An 18,588-nucleotide genomic window follows, 5' to 3' on the forward strand; every position below is an offset into this window, starting at 1 on the left:
GAACCTCCATATGCCGCAGGAGCGGCCCAAGAAATGGCAAAAAGACAAAAAAAAAAAAAAGAAAAAGAAAAAAGAAAAAAAAGGTAGATATGAATTAAGACTTGATAGTATTGACCTTTAAGAGCTTTTAAAAGATCATCAAAATACATGAAATTATGTCAGAAATATAGAGATACTGTCAGAAAATATAATTGTACTAGTAGACTACCCAATTTGTAGTTCAAGACACATGGAAAAGATTTGAAGATAAAGGCAAAAGATGGAAACAGAATAAACTGAATTATTATATTAGAACATTATTTATTAAAGAACCTAAATAATGGTGCATCCAAACAATTACAGTCTTCTCAAATTATCTTTAAACTCTTCGGAACCGATGAGGGCATGTGGTGCTCTCCCCAGGAGGTGAGTGACCCGTGGAGGATTTCTCTGGAGCTGGGTCCACACAAAAGGAAATGTCAGCGACGTGGATCCAAAAGGCTGATCAGAATGACATTACAGCAAGGAGGTAACCAGTTACAAACACTCGGTAGTGGCTTTCCATTATGCTAAGTGAGAAGCCAGAGACAAAGAGTATGCAGTGTGTGATGCAACTTACATAAAATTCTAGAAAACATAAATTATTCTATAGTGACAAAAGCAGATCCGCAGTGGCCTGGGGCCAGGAGCAAAAGGAGAAATGGACCACAAAAGGGCACAAAGAATCTATGAAGAGACTATGAAAAATTATATATATATATATATGAACATTTTGATATATAGTAGAAATTAACACAACATTTTGTTAAGCAACTATACTTCAATAAGAGTTTTTTAAAGAACACGATAGAAATATCATATTGTGTCAATGCTTTTACAGACGTATACATATTAGAATTATCAAATCGAGATTTTATTTAATGTGTTTAATTTATTGACCATAAATTATAACTCAATAAAATTAAAAATAAAATTTCCAGACTTCCCACTGTGGCACCCAGGGTTAAGAACCTGACTGCAGTGACTCGGGTTGCTGTGGAGGGGTGGCTTTGATCCCCCGCCCAGAGCAGTAGGTTAAAGGATCCGGCATTGCCACAGCTGTGTCATGGGCTGCAGCTGCGGCTTGGATGTAGTCCCTGGCCCAGGAACTTCCATATGGCATGAGTGCAGCCATCAAATTTTTAAAATAAATATAAATAAATAAGTAAAATTTCCATATAGATAAGACAAGTAACTCTAAATATCATAAACATTATTACCAATATATATGTTTTTGACAATGGCATGACCAAGTTAATATTCCCTGAAGGAGTTTGCAAAAACTCAATACCAATTCTTTTTTTTTTTGTCTTTTGTCTTTTTTGTTGTTGTTGTTGTTGCTATTTCTTGGGCCGCTCCCGTGGCATATGGAGGTTCCCAGGCCAGGGGTTGAATCGGAGCTGTAGCCACCGGCCTACGCCAGAGCCACAGCAACGCAGGACCTGAGCTGCGTCTGCGACCTACACCACAGCTCACGGCAACGCCAGATCTTTAACCCACTGAGCAAGGGCAGGGACCGAACCCGCAACCTCATGGTTCCTAGTCGGATTCGTTAACCACTGCGCCACGACGGGAACTCCAATACCAATTCTTTTTTATCATTTTTTTAAAGTTTTATTGAAGTATAGTTGATTTACAATGTTGGAATATTTTCTGCTGTACAACAAAGTAGTTCAGGTATACATATACCAACATCCACTCCTTTTCAGACTCGTGTGTGTGTGTGTGTGTGTGTGTGTGTGTGTATGTGTGTGTGTGTGTGTCTTTTTAGGGCTGCACCGGTGGCATTTGGAAGTTTCCAGGGGTCAAATCAGAGCTGCAGCTGCCGGCCTATGCCTCAGCCACAGCAATGCTTGATCCAAGCCAAGTCTGCAGCCTACACCACAGCTCATGGCAACACCGGACCCTTAACCCACTGAGCAGGGCTGTGGATCAAACCCACATCCTCATGAATACCAGTCGGGTTTGTTACCACTGAGCCACAACGGGAACTCCCCTTTTCAGATTCTTTTCCCATACAGATCATCACAGAATATTGGGTAGAGTTTCCTGTGTTACACAGCGGGTCCCTGTTGGCCAGTCATTTCATATACCACAGTGTATCAATACCAATTCTCGATTTAAAAAAAGTACAGCAAACACCTGATAAGGAACATCTATTTTAAGGTATCATTCAGCAGTAGTCTCAACAGAAGCACACTATATGCATTCTTGAAATCAGGAACAAGAGTGGCCATAATTCACTGCATTAGTAGTCACTGCATGTCTACCGAAAATAAAGAATTAGGACAAAACCAAGAAATGAAAGTGAACCCAAAAAAAACTTATACAGCTTTCGAAATAATTAGATGCAAGATAAAAAGGTAAAACTCAATCCTAGTATGTTAGTAATAACCAGTTTAAAAGAGGAAAGTGAAAGACAGATTCTACTTATCTTTGATAATTATAGGCCAAAACATAAAATACTGAGGAGCAACCTTAAAAATAAAATGTGATATCTGTATAAAGATGACTAAACATACTGAAAGGCATAAAAGTCATCTTCAAAAATGTATAGGTTTTCTAAGATCCTAGGTAAGAAATAAGTAAATCCTCCAAAAGTTTATTAATAATTTTAATTCAATGCCAATCAAAATCCACTTTGATAAAAATAAGAGATCCTAAATTTACCTAAAAGATAAATGTGTCATACAACCCAGGAAGAATGTTCTGAAAATAAACTATGATGAGGAATTTTCCATACTACATAGAAAATTCTATACTCACAATATCACAACCTAATATACAATAAATGTGGCATCAAAATAAATAAGAAAGACAAATGGTGCTAGGACATGTTAACTATTTTTAAATGATTTGATGTTAAATACAAATCTCATGTTACTATACAAATGGATTAAAGAGTTAATCCGGTTTACATTTTTTTATTAGTTTAGTTTAGTTTTGCTTTTTTAGAGCCACACCCACTGCATACGGAGGTTCCCAGGCTAGGGGTCCAGTCGGAGCTACAGCTGCCAGCCTACGTGGCCACAGCAACGCAAGATCCAAGCTGCATTTGCAAGCTACACCACAGCTCACAGCAATGCCAGATCCTTAACCCACTGAGCAAGGCCAGGGATTGAACCTGCAACCTCATGGTAACTAGTCAGATTTGTTTCCACTGCGCCACAACAGGAACTCACAGTTTTTATTTAAAAAAAAAAAAATGAATCATAAAGACCTATTAAAAAATATAGGTAAATATCTAACTCCTAAAAGGAGTATTAAAATAATGGAGAAAATTAACTAGGACATACATGATTATAAAGTTGAATAGCTTTACGTTGCTGTGGCTCTGGTGTAGGCCGGTGGCTACAGCTCCGATTAGACCCCTAGCCTGGGAACCTCCATATGCCGAGGGAGCGGCCCAAGAAATAGCAAAAAGACAAAAAAAATAAAAATAAAAAATAAAGTTGAATAGCTTTAAATTATTCTTTATTTTTCAATTACAAAATTGGCACATACTCATAACGCATTTTAAAAAGTAGCTCAGTTGTATAAGGTGGAGTGCCCTTGCCCCACCTACCCCCTCCCAGAACTAAAGCCTATTATTAATTATGTGTATCCTCTTAGATTTTTTTCAATATTACACAAATATTTCACATGAATAAGTAGTGAATTTTTTTAAAAATTTTTATTCTAAAATAATTACAGATTCATAGGAAGCTACAAAGAAATGTAACAGGAGGTCCCATGAACCCTTAATAAATCCTCCCCAAGACAGGTACCATCTTGCAATAACTATAGCACACTGTCCAAAAAAGGGGAATGTCATAAAAAACAAACTCATAGTTACCAAAAGGGAAAGGATGGGGGAAGGGCTAAATTGGGAGTCTGGGATTGACATATACGCACTACTACACAGGTAACAGATAAACAAGGGCCTGCTGTACAGCACAGGGAAACTATATTCAATACTTTGTAATAACCTAAAGGGAAAAGAGTCTGAAAAAGAATATCTATACTATACATAATATATATAGACGTATACATATATAACTGAGTCACTGTGTTGTATATCTGAAATACCACATTTTAAATCAACTATCCTTCAATTAAAAAAAAAGAAGAAATGTAAGAAAAAAAGGAATCGACACTGGACAAAGCACAGAGGTCGTTCAAAGTCCACCATTTATAAGTCCACATGCCTGTGTGTGTTTTGTATGTGTGTGTGTGTTGCCATACAATTTTATCACATGTGTAGATTTCTTTAACCACCATCCAAATCAAGAAACTTAAGTATCCCATCACTGCAGTATTTACTGGAGTTCCCATCATGGCACAGTGGGTTGAGTCCAACTGCGGGAGTTCCTGTCATGGTTTAGCGGAAGCAAATTTAACTAGCATCCATGAGGATGCAGGTTCGATCCTTGGCCTCACTCAGTGGGTTAAGGATCCGGTGTTGCCATGAGCTGTGGTGTAGGTTGCAGACACGGCTTGGACCTGACATTGACGTGGCTGTGCTATAGGCCAGTGGCTAGAGCTCTGATTCAAACTCTACCCTGGGAACTTCCGTATGCTACAGGTGCGGCCCTAAAAAGACAAAAAAGAATTCAACTGCAGCATCTCAGGTGGCTGCAGATGTATGGGTTCAATTCCAGGCCCTGCACAGTGGGTTAAAGGATCTGGCATTGCTGCCCCTGCAGCTCAGGTCCCAGCTGAGGCTCAGATTCAGTCCTTGGCCTAAGATCATCCATATGCCATAGGTGCAGCCATTAAAAAAATAATAATAATAATAAAATGAAATTATTTATTGATAAAATGCCAAAAAATTTTAGCCATAGGCCTAATTTTCCTAATTCAGATCGTAAGCTGATGTAGCAGTGACCTACTTATGGAGTCCTTCCGAGGGCTGGTTGTGTGGGAGTAGAAGAAGCTGATCCCCTCAATATGTAGAAATATTTTCCCCATGAACAGTTTCAGAAATGAACTGCTGACTACAATTGAAAAGAAAGACTAGAATAAATCTTAGAAATAGCACTAATATTAAGTTCTCCCTGTAAAAAGAAAAGCCATTTTTTGGGATATTTGTTGCCTGGGAAACTGACAGCACTTATGGCTTGAGAACCCAGATTGGGACTTGAACCCATGTGCCAGGACTCGAACCCAGCCTAAACCCAGATTGGGTTTTGAACCCAAGGATTTTTTTAATTAGAATCACTCACCCAGGGTCTGGACTTACTGAGGTTCAGGTTCTTTGTGCCTCAGCACAGAAGGAATTCAGTGAAAGACAAAGTGATAGGCAAGAAATACATTTATTAAGAAGAGGGCCGGCCAGGAGGCTCTGTCCCGAGGATATTAGGTGGGCTACACTTTCATAACCCAAGGGGAGAGTGTGTGGGAAAAGATAGCCTCTTCCTCTTTCTTTGAGTAGTAGCTCCTCCTCGGTATCCGGTGAGAGAGTATTTGACCCTATATGGTCAAACTAGGACTGTCAAAGTGTTTATTCATATCAGCAGAAGGGCGGTCCTTAAACTCCTGCCCTTGGTCTGAACCTGAATGCAGGCCCTACCCCAAGCCCCCCCACCGCCAATGATCTGGTGCCTCCACTAGTCAAGCAAGCCTGCTGCTTCTGATGGCCCTCCTGAGTGACCCCCAACCTGCAGTGATCTCCCAAAGCTCCCCAGGACCCCCCGTCCCCCCAATCCATCCATAGCCCCCATTGGGACCCCCACAATCACCTGTGCAACTGTCCTACTGTATCCCTGTCACCTGGATCCTATGGATCCTCCACACTATTTCCAGAATGCGGTCCCTGAAAGTTCCCGCTGCTGGAGAGAGCTAGAAATAAGGCCAGGCACACACCAAGCCCCACGGGCCCTCTAATTAGAAACTGAATCATTCAAAGATTGATGGCCTGTTCCATACATGTCTTATAACTCTGCCAGAGAGGTACAGTGGGTGCCCAGATATCTTAAATCATTCATATGCAAATTATTCCAAGAACAAAACTTAGAGCACATTTAAAGTATTAAAAATTCAAGCCTCATTAACATCATCACCACTCTGAGCAATTACTTAGCAATTTAAAGCAAACTTCAGGCCACATCAGATCATGGCCTTTGAATGATGCTTATCAGATTGACCATCAGGACACTCGGAGTGTGAAAGAGATGCCATGAATAGTTAAGCTGAGACAAGAAACATAAACCGGAACTGGGTAGGCAAATTGGGGTGTATGATCAACTGCCCTATGATAGGATGAAATTCGCATCCAGCCACATTCTGTGCATGATTCAACATCATATAGAAGGTGGGTCTGGATTAAATTGATAAATAAAATAATTACCTACTAGTACAATCTACAGAATTGAGAGAAACATCCTTAATAAAAACAAGTTACCCCTTTACCACCACATGAACATTACCACTTAAATTTGGGGTTGTTCTGATAAATATTTTATGGGGAAACACTTTGATTCTGAACTAGTAACTTTGGGTCCAGGGCACACGTGACGATGAGTCAACATGTTCATGCTAAGTTCAAGGCAATACAAGAAGGTATCTCCCTAAAAAGAAACAGCACCCCCTGCATGGTTCCATTGGGATAATTTACCCTTTATGGGTCTCCTCAACCTATCCTGACCTTCCCACATTCCTCCCCCCCATCCCAACACTCAATTCTAGAGCCAGACCCTAGAGTCTGACTCCAAAATTTTGCATTTCAATGCCTCCTGACAATAAACACCTATACTCCAGGGCCCTTATTCCCTCAAAATCTTTCCTTCTGCTTCTCTGACACCTTCACTGCCTTGAGCATGTTCTTGTCTTCGAGTCATTAATTTTTGACTCCTCATCCCGTCTTGGTCCTATGGGATGAGAACTAAAGGACTGCTTGCCATACCAGTAAGCAAAGGATGTCACAGCCATCATATTACAGTCACCTGGACGGTGAGCCCTGAGGGAACTCAGGATGAGAAAATACAGGATACCGGCCCCAGATAGCTGAGGTACACATCAAAGAAACGATTTCAATGAGCCCAGATGCTTGCATCTTCTCATACATACAAAAGCTACATTCCTTAACTTGATTCCTGAGATCTCAGTGGCTTAATACAATAATAAGGCGTTTTGCTCACTTAAAGTAGGTTGGACAGCTCCCTTTGGCAGAAACTCTGGGATCCAGAGACCTTCCAATTTAAATACAGGACCTCTGATATTTCGCAGAAGGAGAAAATGGAAAACCAAAGTTTTGCCGGAGGTATTTTTAAGGGTGAGGTCAAAAATGGATTACATCACCCATGTTTCCTTTGCCGAAACGGAGTTAAATGACCCTTATCTAATTTCAAGTAAGGCTGGGAAATGTAGGCTTCCTGCATGTCTAGGAAGAGGAAATGAGGTTGATGAGTAAGTGGCCAAGTCTCTGTCATCATATAACTTTAATTTTTTGTTTGTTTGGTTGTTTTTTTTTTTAGGGCCAGACCTGCAGTATATGGCAGTTCCCAGGCCAGGGGTCAATGGGAGCAGTAGCCACAGGCCTGTATCACAACCATAGCAACACAGAATCTGAGCCAGGTCTATGACCTACACCACAGCTCACAGCAACACTGGATCCTTAACCCACTGCCCAAGGCCAGGGATCGAACCTGCATCCTCATGGATACTAGTCAGATTCATTTCTACTGAGCCACGACAGGAACTCCATAACTTTAACTTTCTCTCACCATTTGCCTTTTTCCTCCAGCTATGCAGAACATATCTTCTGGGGGGACATGATTCATCCCACATGGCCGAGAGACCAGGAACTCAGGGTCAGGGTGTGTTGTGAACCCTTCTCACCAACCGGTGAACCCACTTGCAAAGTGGTACACACACAGGTAGACAATTCACATGAAAACCAGATCAAATGAGCAGATGGAAGTACAGGCAGCCACACTGAAACCATGCATGGCCCTGTGGGGCTCCTGGCCATAAGAGCCTTTCTGTGTCCCCATTTCTTGTTCTTAGGAAATAGGCCTCGTTCAGCCACCATGACCCCCCCTGAGTTCCTAGCTACAGGTTCAGACAGCTGCTGATCTGGAGAGGGGGGAGCAATCGTGCAGCCTTGGGGCAGGATCCTAGTTCCCCTCAAGGGATACACATGATGATGGAGGCATCTTATACACCTAAGAGAAAAGTTATATTCCTTGTGCTTCTTTTAGACATGAATACTTTAAAATTGAACAGATTAGAGTCCTTCCTTGTCCTATTCCCTGACTTAATTGCACACTAAACACAGTCACCCATAAGGTAAAGATTAGGCACCCTGAACATAATTGCCTGTGGGTTAAAGATTATTAGCACATGGGGTTTTTCAGGAACTTCCCTAGTTTGTTCTAATCTCTGATCAATATGCCCTTTTCGCAAGTGCTGTTATTTTAGGCAATAACCCAGAAGACCCCCACCGTGATCATGCCGAGATCTCCTGGCTCCAGCTTTGACGGCTAAGATTCCCCCAAAAGATAGAAGAATGTGGAGTTCCCATCATGATGCATCGGAAACAAATCCAACTGGAAACTGTGAGGTTGCGGGTTCAATCCCTGGCCTTGGGCAGTGGGTTAAGGATCCAGCGTTGCCTTGAGCTGTGGTGTAAGTCGTGGACATGGCTCAGATCTGATGTTGCTGTGGCTGTGGTATAGGCTGGCAGCTGTAGCTCTGGTTTGACCCCTAGCCTGGGAACCTCCATATGCCACAGATGCGGCCCTAAAAAGCAAAAAAAGAGAAAAAGAAGAATCCATGTTTGTTCCAATCCTGATTCCTATTTGAAAACCTGTTTTTCTCCTTTTTACTATAAAACAACTCACGATCCTTTCTAAGGGCGGGGCACACAGGCTTTAGGGCATTAGCCCGCTGTGACCCTCCTTTGCCTGGCAAAGCATAAAGCTATTTTTTTCTCCTTTACCCAAAACTCTGTGTTTCAGTTCGGCACTGGAAGACAGAGACCAAATTCCGGCAATAACACTAGCACCCAAACAAACAGAAGTTTTAAAAATAAGACAGGATTTTTACCTATAAAATTAACAAAGACTAAAACATAATACTAAGTATGAAAGGGGGCCCCAAGGAAATTTGGCCCCTGAGGGAGGCACTGGCAGTGCTAGAGGGAAATGCCTAGTTGTACAATCTTCCTGAAAGATAATTCAGAAATTAGTACCCCCATCCAAAACAAAAAACAAAAAAAGAAAGAAATTAGTACCCAAAGTCATCATTTAAATCATCCAAAAAACATTTACTGAATATTTACTAAGCACTGGGCACTATTCTATATCCTCTAATCTAGTAATTCCAGTTTTGAAAATGTATCCAAGGAAAAGTAGTAGAAACGCAGACGAGAAATGCATCTCATTCGGGTCCATGAGGACGCAGGTTCCATTCCTGGCCTCTCTCAGGAGGTTAAGAATCTCGTGTTGCCGTGAGCTGTAGTGTAGGTGGCAGATGCGGCTCGGATCTGGCAGTGTGGCTGAGGCATAGGCTGGTGGCTAAAACTCCCATTTGACCTTGGGACCTTCCATGTGCCGCAGGTATGGCGCTAAAAAGCAAAAAACAAACAAACAAACAACAACAACAACAACAAATGCAGACAAATATTAATGTACAGGGATTCCATGGTAGTGTAAAAACAGCCTCTAACAGCTAATGATAGGGAAGCAATTAAACAATTCCTGCTATATCTATATTTTTAATTACACGAAATGATAAAAGAAAAATTGGGCGACGAAAGTCTAAAGAAATTCTTCATGCATAATTTTATGGAAAAAAAGAATAATAAAAGTCTGCATTTATAGTACGACCCCAGTTTCTGATCTATATTCAGTCAACATATATTTATTCACCATCAAATATGTGCTAGGACTTATAAAGAGAGAATCTGCAACATCTCGGGGTGAATAAAACTAAAGGTCAACTCATTTTTTTTTCCCCATTATTTTTCCTCCATTTTGCAGAAATTGCAGGAGAACAAGCCAGCATACAGCAGAGTACTTTGTGCTTTAGTCATGAATAAAAATTTGTCCTGAGATATAATGGAAGAATAGAAGTCAGAAAAAAAGTGTAATTTCAGCTTCAAGTACTTTCTGTCTAACAAGAGGTGGAAATTTGAATTTGAATTCACATTTGAATTCACCTGTGAGGGCAGACAGGTCCTTTGGAGAAAAAGAAAGGCTACAGCGAGTCTTTTAAATTATGTATGGAGTGAAGAGAAGACTGCTCAAGTGAAGAAGTTTGGAAAATCTGAGGCTCGAAATCTGAAAAGACTTCGAGATTTGGGGGAGAGGAAATTGCTTTTAAGAGGTGTTAGGGAGAAAGAAATTTTCCGCTACCCTTCCACATTCTTCTGGCTGGTCTAAAAATTACATTGACATAAAACAGAAGAAAATGACACAAAAGTTTAACAACACGTATACATGCGAAAGACCTAAGCCCTTTATCTAAATTCTTTTCGGCGCTGGATGGCGAAGTAACAAGAAAAACTTCTGTTTCTTGAGAAATAATAGTAATAATCAGCCTAAGTTAATCCTCGTACCAAGGAAACACATTTTGGGGGGGCGAATTTTTCTCCCCGACAGAGGAGAGGGTTGAAACTCAGGGGAATGGATCACAATGAAGGGAATACGTATTAGTTCCTGGGGTTGAATTGCAGCATTAAGGGGATGGTGAACAGGGAAGGGGGAGCAGAGGGTGACAGGTTTTCCCTGGGACAGGAAATGATTCTGGGCCAGACTGAGCTCCCTGGAGACCCAAGGGCCACACACACATCTGGCTCAGAGTTAGCAGGGCTGCGTCTGGGTGGAACCTGGACATTTCTGGACCATGCCCTCAGCACAGACACCAAGGTTCTTAGAAGTGGTGGCAGTGAGGGCCTCCCATGTACCTTGTGGCCGAGAGGCATGGCGAGTTGGGACCTAAAGCAGGAACGGTAAACACAGAGGTGACAGCCTTGGGTCCTGTGCCCAAACAGCGGATGAGGGCAGGAGGAGTTAAGCTGAGACTTTGTTACCAAACGAGGGGAGGCTTTGTGGTCAAAACATAAATATTTTATACTCAGAGGCTAATAAAGCGAAGCAACATGGGTTTAGAGTTCCTTTAATGATCAAGTTTAGCTCTTTTTTTTTTTTTTGTCTTTTTAGGGCCGCACCCACGGCATATGGAGGTTCCCAGGCTAGGGGTCAAATCAGAGCTGTAGCCACCAGTCTACACCACAGCCACGGCCATGGCAGATCTGAGCCCCGTCTGCGACCCACACCACAGCTCACGGAAACGCCAGATCCTTAACCCACTGAGCAAGGCCAGGGATCGAACCCGCAACCTCATGGTTCCTAATCGGATTCGTTAACCACTGCGCCATGACAAGAACTCCAAGTTTACCTGATTTTCCACAAAGAACACATATACCTTTCAGAATCAGGAAAAGGAGATTAACATCCCCTCTGCCTTGTCTGGTTTTCCCGGCTGAGAGCAAAGAACCTCACCCCCATCCTCAACCTGGATGCCCCTCCCCACAGAAGTGTTCTCAGGAAAGAAGGTCATTCAGTGCCTTTCTAATGCCCCGAACCAGCAGGAGCTTTCCCGCCTTTTTTTTCTCTTGGTCTTCTCAGTCACGTGGGATACTGTGGACCTGCCGACCACCCCATCTCAGCTGAAACGTCTCCCCTGGTGTCCCTGCCTCTACTCCTCCTGCTACTCTATCTGCTCCTTGCCCAACGTTTGGGGGTCTCCCCTTCCACGGTCTGACTCTCAGAAGCTGGTGTTTCCCAGAGACCAGCACTGAGAGGAGTTCGCCTCCTTTCCCCAGTCTCCCTAGGCCATTTCATCCACACCAACTTCTTTTTTTTGTTTTTATTTTTTGTCTTTTAGGGCCCCACTCGAGGCATATGGAGGTTCCCAAGCTAGGGGTCCAATTCGAGGCCACAGCTGCTGGCCTACCCACAACCACAGCAACGCAGGATCTGAGCCACATCTGCAACCTACACTACAGCTCAAGGCAACACCGGATCCTTAACCCACCGAGCGAGGCCAGGGATCGAACCTGCGACCTCACAGTTCCCAGTCAGATTCGTTAACCACTGAGCCACAACAGGAACTCCAAAACTTGCAGGTTTATTTAGGTATAACTGAAAAAATCATAAGATATTTAAACTGTACATCACAGCGACCCGTCTGGCACATACACACTTAGTGAAAGGATTACCCTGTCTCATTAATTAACACTGACGCATCCATCACTTCACGTATCTATCTTTCCACTTTGCCTTTTTTTTTTTGTAAGAACATCTGAGTTCCACTCTCCCAGCAAGCCTCAGTCACCGTGTTATACATTAGACCCTCAGCCCTCATTCATCTTATAGCTTAAAGTTACCCTCTCTTACCAACTTTCTCCCTCTTTTCCCCACCCCCAGCCCCTGAATTATGTTTTAACATGCAAATTCCCTCCTCATTGTGCATTGCCTTAAAAGAAAATCCAAGAAAATAATGATGACTACTAATTACTTTGTGACAGTTACTGAAAATAATTGTATGGCACCGAGGCAGGAGAGTGTTAAGAAATGATCTGATCTAATGACAAACAAGCAGGGGACTGTACCTCCGGTGTTTGAGGAGCCCCTCTAGGCTCTGTAGACTGGGCAGTAAATGAAGCTATGAGGGTTTAGAAGTTGGTGTGGGAGTTCCCATTGCGGGGCCGCTGAAAGGAATCTGCCTAGGAGCCATGAGGTTGTAGGTTCGGTCCCTAGGTTGCGGATCCCACATGGCTGTGGCTGTGGTGTAGGTCGGCAGCTACAGCTCCTCCGATTGGACCCCTAGCCTGGGAACCTCCATATGCTGTGGCAGCGGCCCTAGAAAAAGGCAAAAAACAAAACAAACCAACCAACCAAACAAAAAAACCCTGCAAGTTTTAAAAAGTAAAAAAAAAAAAAGTAAATTAAAAAGATATTATTCAAGCGGAAGAAAATATTTCAGATATGAGCTAAAATTCAGACTTAATTTTATATTGCTTTAAATGGAAACATAAATGCAAAAATCCCAAGTGTTGCACAGTATGACAGAATTGGCATAACCCAAGTTCTGTGTCTTGACTTCTACCACTCAATGTGCCAGCACTGTTTATTTTTAATCTACTGCTTGAAGGCAAAATTATGCAGCATCATCGAGGAGGGAAACAAGAACCCATGCCCAAGTGTAGCTCAAGTGACTCCAAACAATTTTAAACTTACTCTTAAAACAAAAGCATGTAGCTGAGTCCCGATGCGTCAGGGGATGAATATATAACAAGGAGGTCTCTGAAGTAATTCCCTCATGTAGAAGACGGTGTTTGCAAAAGGATAAGAATTAGAATGTGCTAATTTGAAGCTTGCAGATATATTGCTAAAATCAATAGAAAGCACAGCCATTGTTTAGAATTTAGATTAACAGAAGATTTTCTTCGGGGGGGGGGGGAGTATTTTATTACCGGCACTGTGGCATTTGAAGATAATAAAAAAGATCACCTCTTAACTCAGTTTTATTCTGTGCAGACAATGCAGCATCTTACTGCCCGCGCCCTGGGTTGGCTTCCGTCGGTGTGATATTGGCAATAGATATTTGATGAGTAGCTGAATACATTCATCACATGATTCCAAGACGGCCTCTTCAGCCAAGACTTCTCCTAAATTCTAGGTCTGTATCTGTCATCTGACATCACCTGACTGTCCCCGAGGAACCTCAGTTTTGTGGCCCAAAATGTGTTCCTTTTTCTGCTCTCGGTCAATGGCACCAAATACTCCCGAGTGTCTTAAGCCAGAAACTAGAGATTCCTATCACCTTTTTCCTCCTAATCAGATGCAAAAGCTGTTTCTCTTACCCCCTAAACATTTCTAGATTCCATTCTGAACCCACTCATTCTCACTAACCTGGGCTAATTCTTTTTGTTTGTTTGTTTGTTTTGTTTGTTTGTTTTTTGTTCTTTGTTTTTTGTTTTTTTAGGGCCACACCTGTGGCAATATGGAAGTTCCCAGGCTAGGGGTCTAATTGGAGCTGCAGCTGCCAGCCTATACCACAGCCACAGCAATGCAGGATCTGAACCGTGTCTGCGACCTACACCACAGCTCATGACATCACCGGATCCTTAACCCACTAAGCAAGGCCAGGGATCGAACCCAAGTCCTCATGGATAGATACTAGCTGTGTTCATTACCACTGAGCCACAGTGGGAACTCCCTGGGCTAATTCTTCATTTCATCATTCTGTCCCAGACCATTACAACACAAACAGTTCAGTCTCTCTGTTTCAGTCTTTCTTTACACTAATCTCCCCAAACTTTCCTAAACCCCTCAGCTTTAAAAGGGGATATTAATCCCTAGGTGAGATCACTGTGAGAATGAAATAACATGTATAGGGTCTGGCCCACAGAAGAGATGTTCAAACGTAATATGACTTTTCCTTCCTAAACTATTGCCTGACCCTCTACTGCCTCTCATTGCTGAATATTTTCTGAAAGCAATTATATTTTGAGACTGAACTGATGAAGCACCATTTTATAGATTGCAAATTACACAGAAATTACAAATGAGGAGTTCCCGTCGTGGCGCAGTGGTTAACGAATCTGACTAGGAACCATGAGGTTGCGGGTTCGGTCCCTGCCCTTGCTCAGTGGGTTAAGGATCCGGCGTTGCCGTGAGCTGTGGTGTAGGCTGCAGACGCGGCTCGGATCCCGCGTTGCTGTGGCTCTGGCGTAGGCCGGTGGCTGCGGCTCCGATTGGACCCCTAGCCTGGGAATCTCCATATGCCGCGGGAGCGGCCCAAGAAATAGCAAAAAGACCAAAAAAAAAAAAAAGATACAGAAAATTTCAGTTGTCTAAATGCAACCTCATTGAAAGTATCCCCCAACTCTTTTATTCATTTTTATCATAGCAATAGACACTTGCTGCTCATTATAGAGACCCAACAAAGGAAGGTCTGATATTAACTCTGACATCTAAAGACACAAGAAAACATCTATGTTCTCAAGGGCTTCATCTCTCCCTACACACTTAGAGCTCCTAGCGATGTTATTCATAAGTGCTACAATGAATGCCACACTCATTTAGAGAAAGAGCGCGAGAACTAGCCAAACTGGGGCAATCAGAATGCTCTTTGAGGAGAGAAACCAAGATGTGACGTAAGGAAAGCTCCCATGGCTCCCCCCTCACCTCAGTTTCTCTTGCGATTGTTTCAGTAGCTCACTGTCAATTACAGTCAGGACAGGTTAAATGGAAAATTCCGGAAATAAACAATTCAGAAGTTTTAAATGACCCACCATTCTGAGCAGCGTGATAAAATCTCACGATGTCAGCTCCATCCCTCCCAGAATGTGAATCATCCCTTTGCCCAGCATGTCCACACATGAAGCCGCTTAGGAGCCTTCTCAGCTACCAGATCAACTGTCAGGACTGCTGGTGTTCAAGTCCCCCTATTTGACTTAACAAGGGCCCTAAAGGGCAAGAGTGGTGATGCTGGCCATTCAAATAAGCCAAAGAGGAGCTGCAAAGTGCTTCCTTTAAGTGAAAAGACAAAAGTTCTCAACTTCATAAGGGGGGGTGGGGATGGGATGCTGGGGTGCTAGGATCTACCCTAAGAATGAATCCCACCCATGAAACCGTGAAGAAGGAAAGGAAATTCATGCGAGTTTTGCTGTCACACCTGTTGGGGCTCAGTGTGGGCTGCTCCCAAATATGCTGAAATGGCATATTGATTATTTTGAATTGAAGTTGCTTGAGAAGCAGACGAAGCAAGAAAGAAGCTCTGACTCTCCTTTCTGTCTCGCTGAAAAGAGGGAAATAAATCTTTCATGTAAAAGATGCACCGCCTGCATCTGGAGATAGAAGGACATTCTTATCATCAGAGACAGGGAATTCGGAGCCCAGAAGCCTGGGTAAACAAACCTTGTCACTTCTTTTAATCTACTGCCTCGAGTCCAAACTCTGCTTAGATTATTCACTAATTAAGCACCCAAACCTAAGTTTCTTTGCCCTGTCAATTCATCACAAGTTTATTGTTTCTTTGTCTAAAAAGCTGCCTACTTTGGCCATTTCTGTGGGACATTCCTGCCTATGAATTAAACTGTTTTTTTTTTTTTCTCCAGTTATTCTGTTTTATGCCAGTTTATTCTTAGTCCAGCCAAAAGAACTCAAGAAGGGATAACGGGGAAATTTCCCCCCTGGACGACATACCTCAACTGCAAGTTTTGGCTACAATGTAGGATAAGTGCTTCGTTAGGATGAAAAAGACATTGCATTTGTACAATAAGACATTTTGAGAGAGAGAGACCACATTCACATATCTTTATGACAGTATGCTGTTATAATTGTTGTGATTTATAATTATCATTGTTGTCAGTCTCTTACTGTGCCTAATTTATAAATTAAACTTTATCACAGGTATGTCCGCATAGGGAAAAAAAACGGTGCATACAGGGCTTGGGACTGTCCGAGGTTTTAGGCATCCACTGAGGGCCCGACCACAGAGAAAGGGGAACTTCTGTACAGCTATACTGAGGTAGGAAAAGGAAAGATAAGTACAATTCTAATACAAAAAGAAATCACAAAATCATGAGATAGGAATGGCAATGGGACATCTTGAAGAGAACAAAAAATTCATAAAAAAAAATAACAAGAATGAGACTTGGAAAAAAAGACTGAGTAAGTGGAGGAAATTAAATGCCAATAGGATTTTTCTTTGAAAGTAATGAAATATCAATATGCAATCCATGGCCGCCTGCTATCTAGTTGCCCTGCATTTGGTCATTTCTCTCTATAATCCATCGCACACTTAGCTGTCATTGTGACCTTTCCATATCTCACTATCTAAGGTCATTGTTTAAAATCTTTTTCAGGGAGTTCCCTTCGTGGTGCAGTGGTTAACGAATCCGACTAGGAACCATGAGGTTGCGGGTTTGGTCCCTGCCCTTGGTCAGTGGGTTAACGATCCGGCGTTGCCGTGAGCTGTGGTGTAGGTTGCAGATGCAGCCCGGATCCCGCGTTGCTGTGGCTCTGGCGTAGGCTGGCGGCCACAGCTCCAATTTGACCCCTAGCCTGGGAACCTCCATATGCCACGGGAGCGGCCCAAGAAATGGCAAAAATAAATAAATAAATAAATAAATAAATAAATAAAATCTTTTTCTCCAAAGATGATACGCAAATGGCCAATAAGCATGGTAAGATATTCAATATTACCAATCATTTGAGAAATGCAACTCAAACACTACAATGAGGAGTTCCTGTTGTGGCTTAGAAGTAACGAATCCAACCAGTATCCATGAGGACACAGGTTCGATCCCTGTCCTCGCTCACTGGGTTAAGGATCCGGCATTGCCCTGAGCTGTGGTATAGGCCAGCAGCTGCCGCTCTGATTTGAACCCTAGCCTGGGAACACCTATTTGCCGTGGGTGCAGCCCTCAAAAGACAAAAATAACTACAATGAGATACCACCTCACTTGCATTAGAGTGGCTACTATCAAAAAAAAAAAAAAAAGGAGAAGAAGAAGAAGTAGACAATGACAGCTGCTGGAGAAGATGTGGAGAAATTGGGAACTTTGTGCCCTGCTAGAGAGAATGTAAAAAATACAGGCACTGTGGAAGTTTCCTCAGAAAATTAAGAGAATCACTACACGAGCTATAAATTCCACCTCTGTACACAAACAAAAGAACTGAAAGCAGAGCCTCTAAAAGAGACAGTCCCGCACCCGTGTTGACAGAAGCATTATTCACAACAGCTAAAAGATGGAAGCAGCTGGTGCCCATCAACAGATGAGTGAACGAAGGTGGTATATACACACAACGCAGTTACTCAACCTTAAGAGGGAAGAAAATTCTGACACCTGCTACAACGCAAATGAACCTCAAGGACGTCGTGCTAAGTGCGATAAGCCATCATAAGAAGACAAACGCTGTATGAGTCCACTTACATGAGATACCTAGAAAAGTCAAATTCACAGAAACGGAAGGTGGTTGCTAGTGCTGGGGTAGCAGAAAAATGAAGAGTTATGGGATGGATAAAGAGTTTCAGATTTGCCAGATGGAAAGAGTTCTGGAGACTGGTTGCATAACACTAATAAATTCTACATTTATAAAATGGCTAAGATGGTAAATGTCATGTCACATTGTTTTACCATAATTAAAAGTAAGTTTAAATCTCTTTCATGGGCTTCCACCAACAGGATAAATTTGAAACCCTTGTAGAGCCATGTACAAATCTTTCCATGATCTGACTTCTTATTTTTGTGGAAAAAGAAATATCATCACCAAAGCATTAGGTTATGCTGAGATTCAAGAGAAACAAATGTTTAGGTATCATGGTATTTTCAAATGCATCCTACCATGAAGAAGTAAAGAACGGAGTGAATTTTATAATAAGAAAATCACAAACTGAAGTATTTGTAATTTTGAAAACAGTTCTCCTTTAAAAAACACTTAGTAAAATTACTGTTTACATCAACTGATGCAACTTTTGTACCCCATATATAACCATTGTTTTATGACCTAAGTGATTTATGCAAACAATGTTTCACAAACATTTAGAACCACGCAATCTTATAAAGCATCT

Source organism: Phacochoerus africanus, chromosome 16 (genome assembly GCF_016906955.1).
Source record: "Phacochoerus africanus isolate WHEZ1 chromosome 16, ROS_Pafr_v1, whole genome shotgun sequence".
Taxonomy (NCBI): Eukaryota; Metazoa; Chordata; class Mammalia; order Artiodactyla; family Suidae; genus Phacochoerus; species Phacochoerus africanus.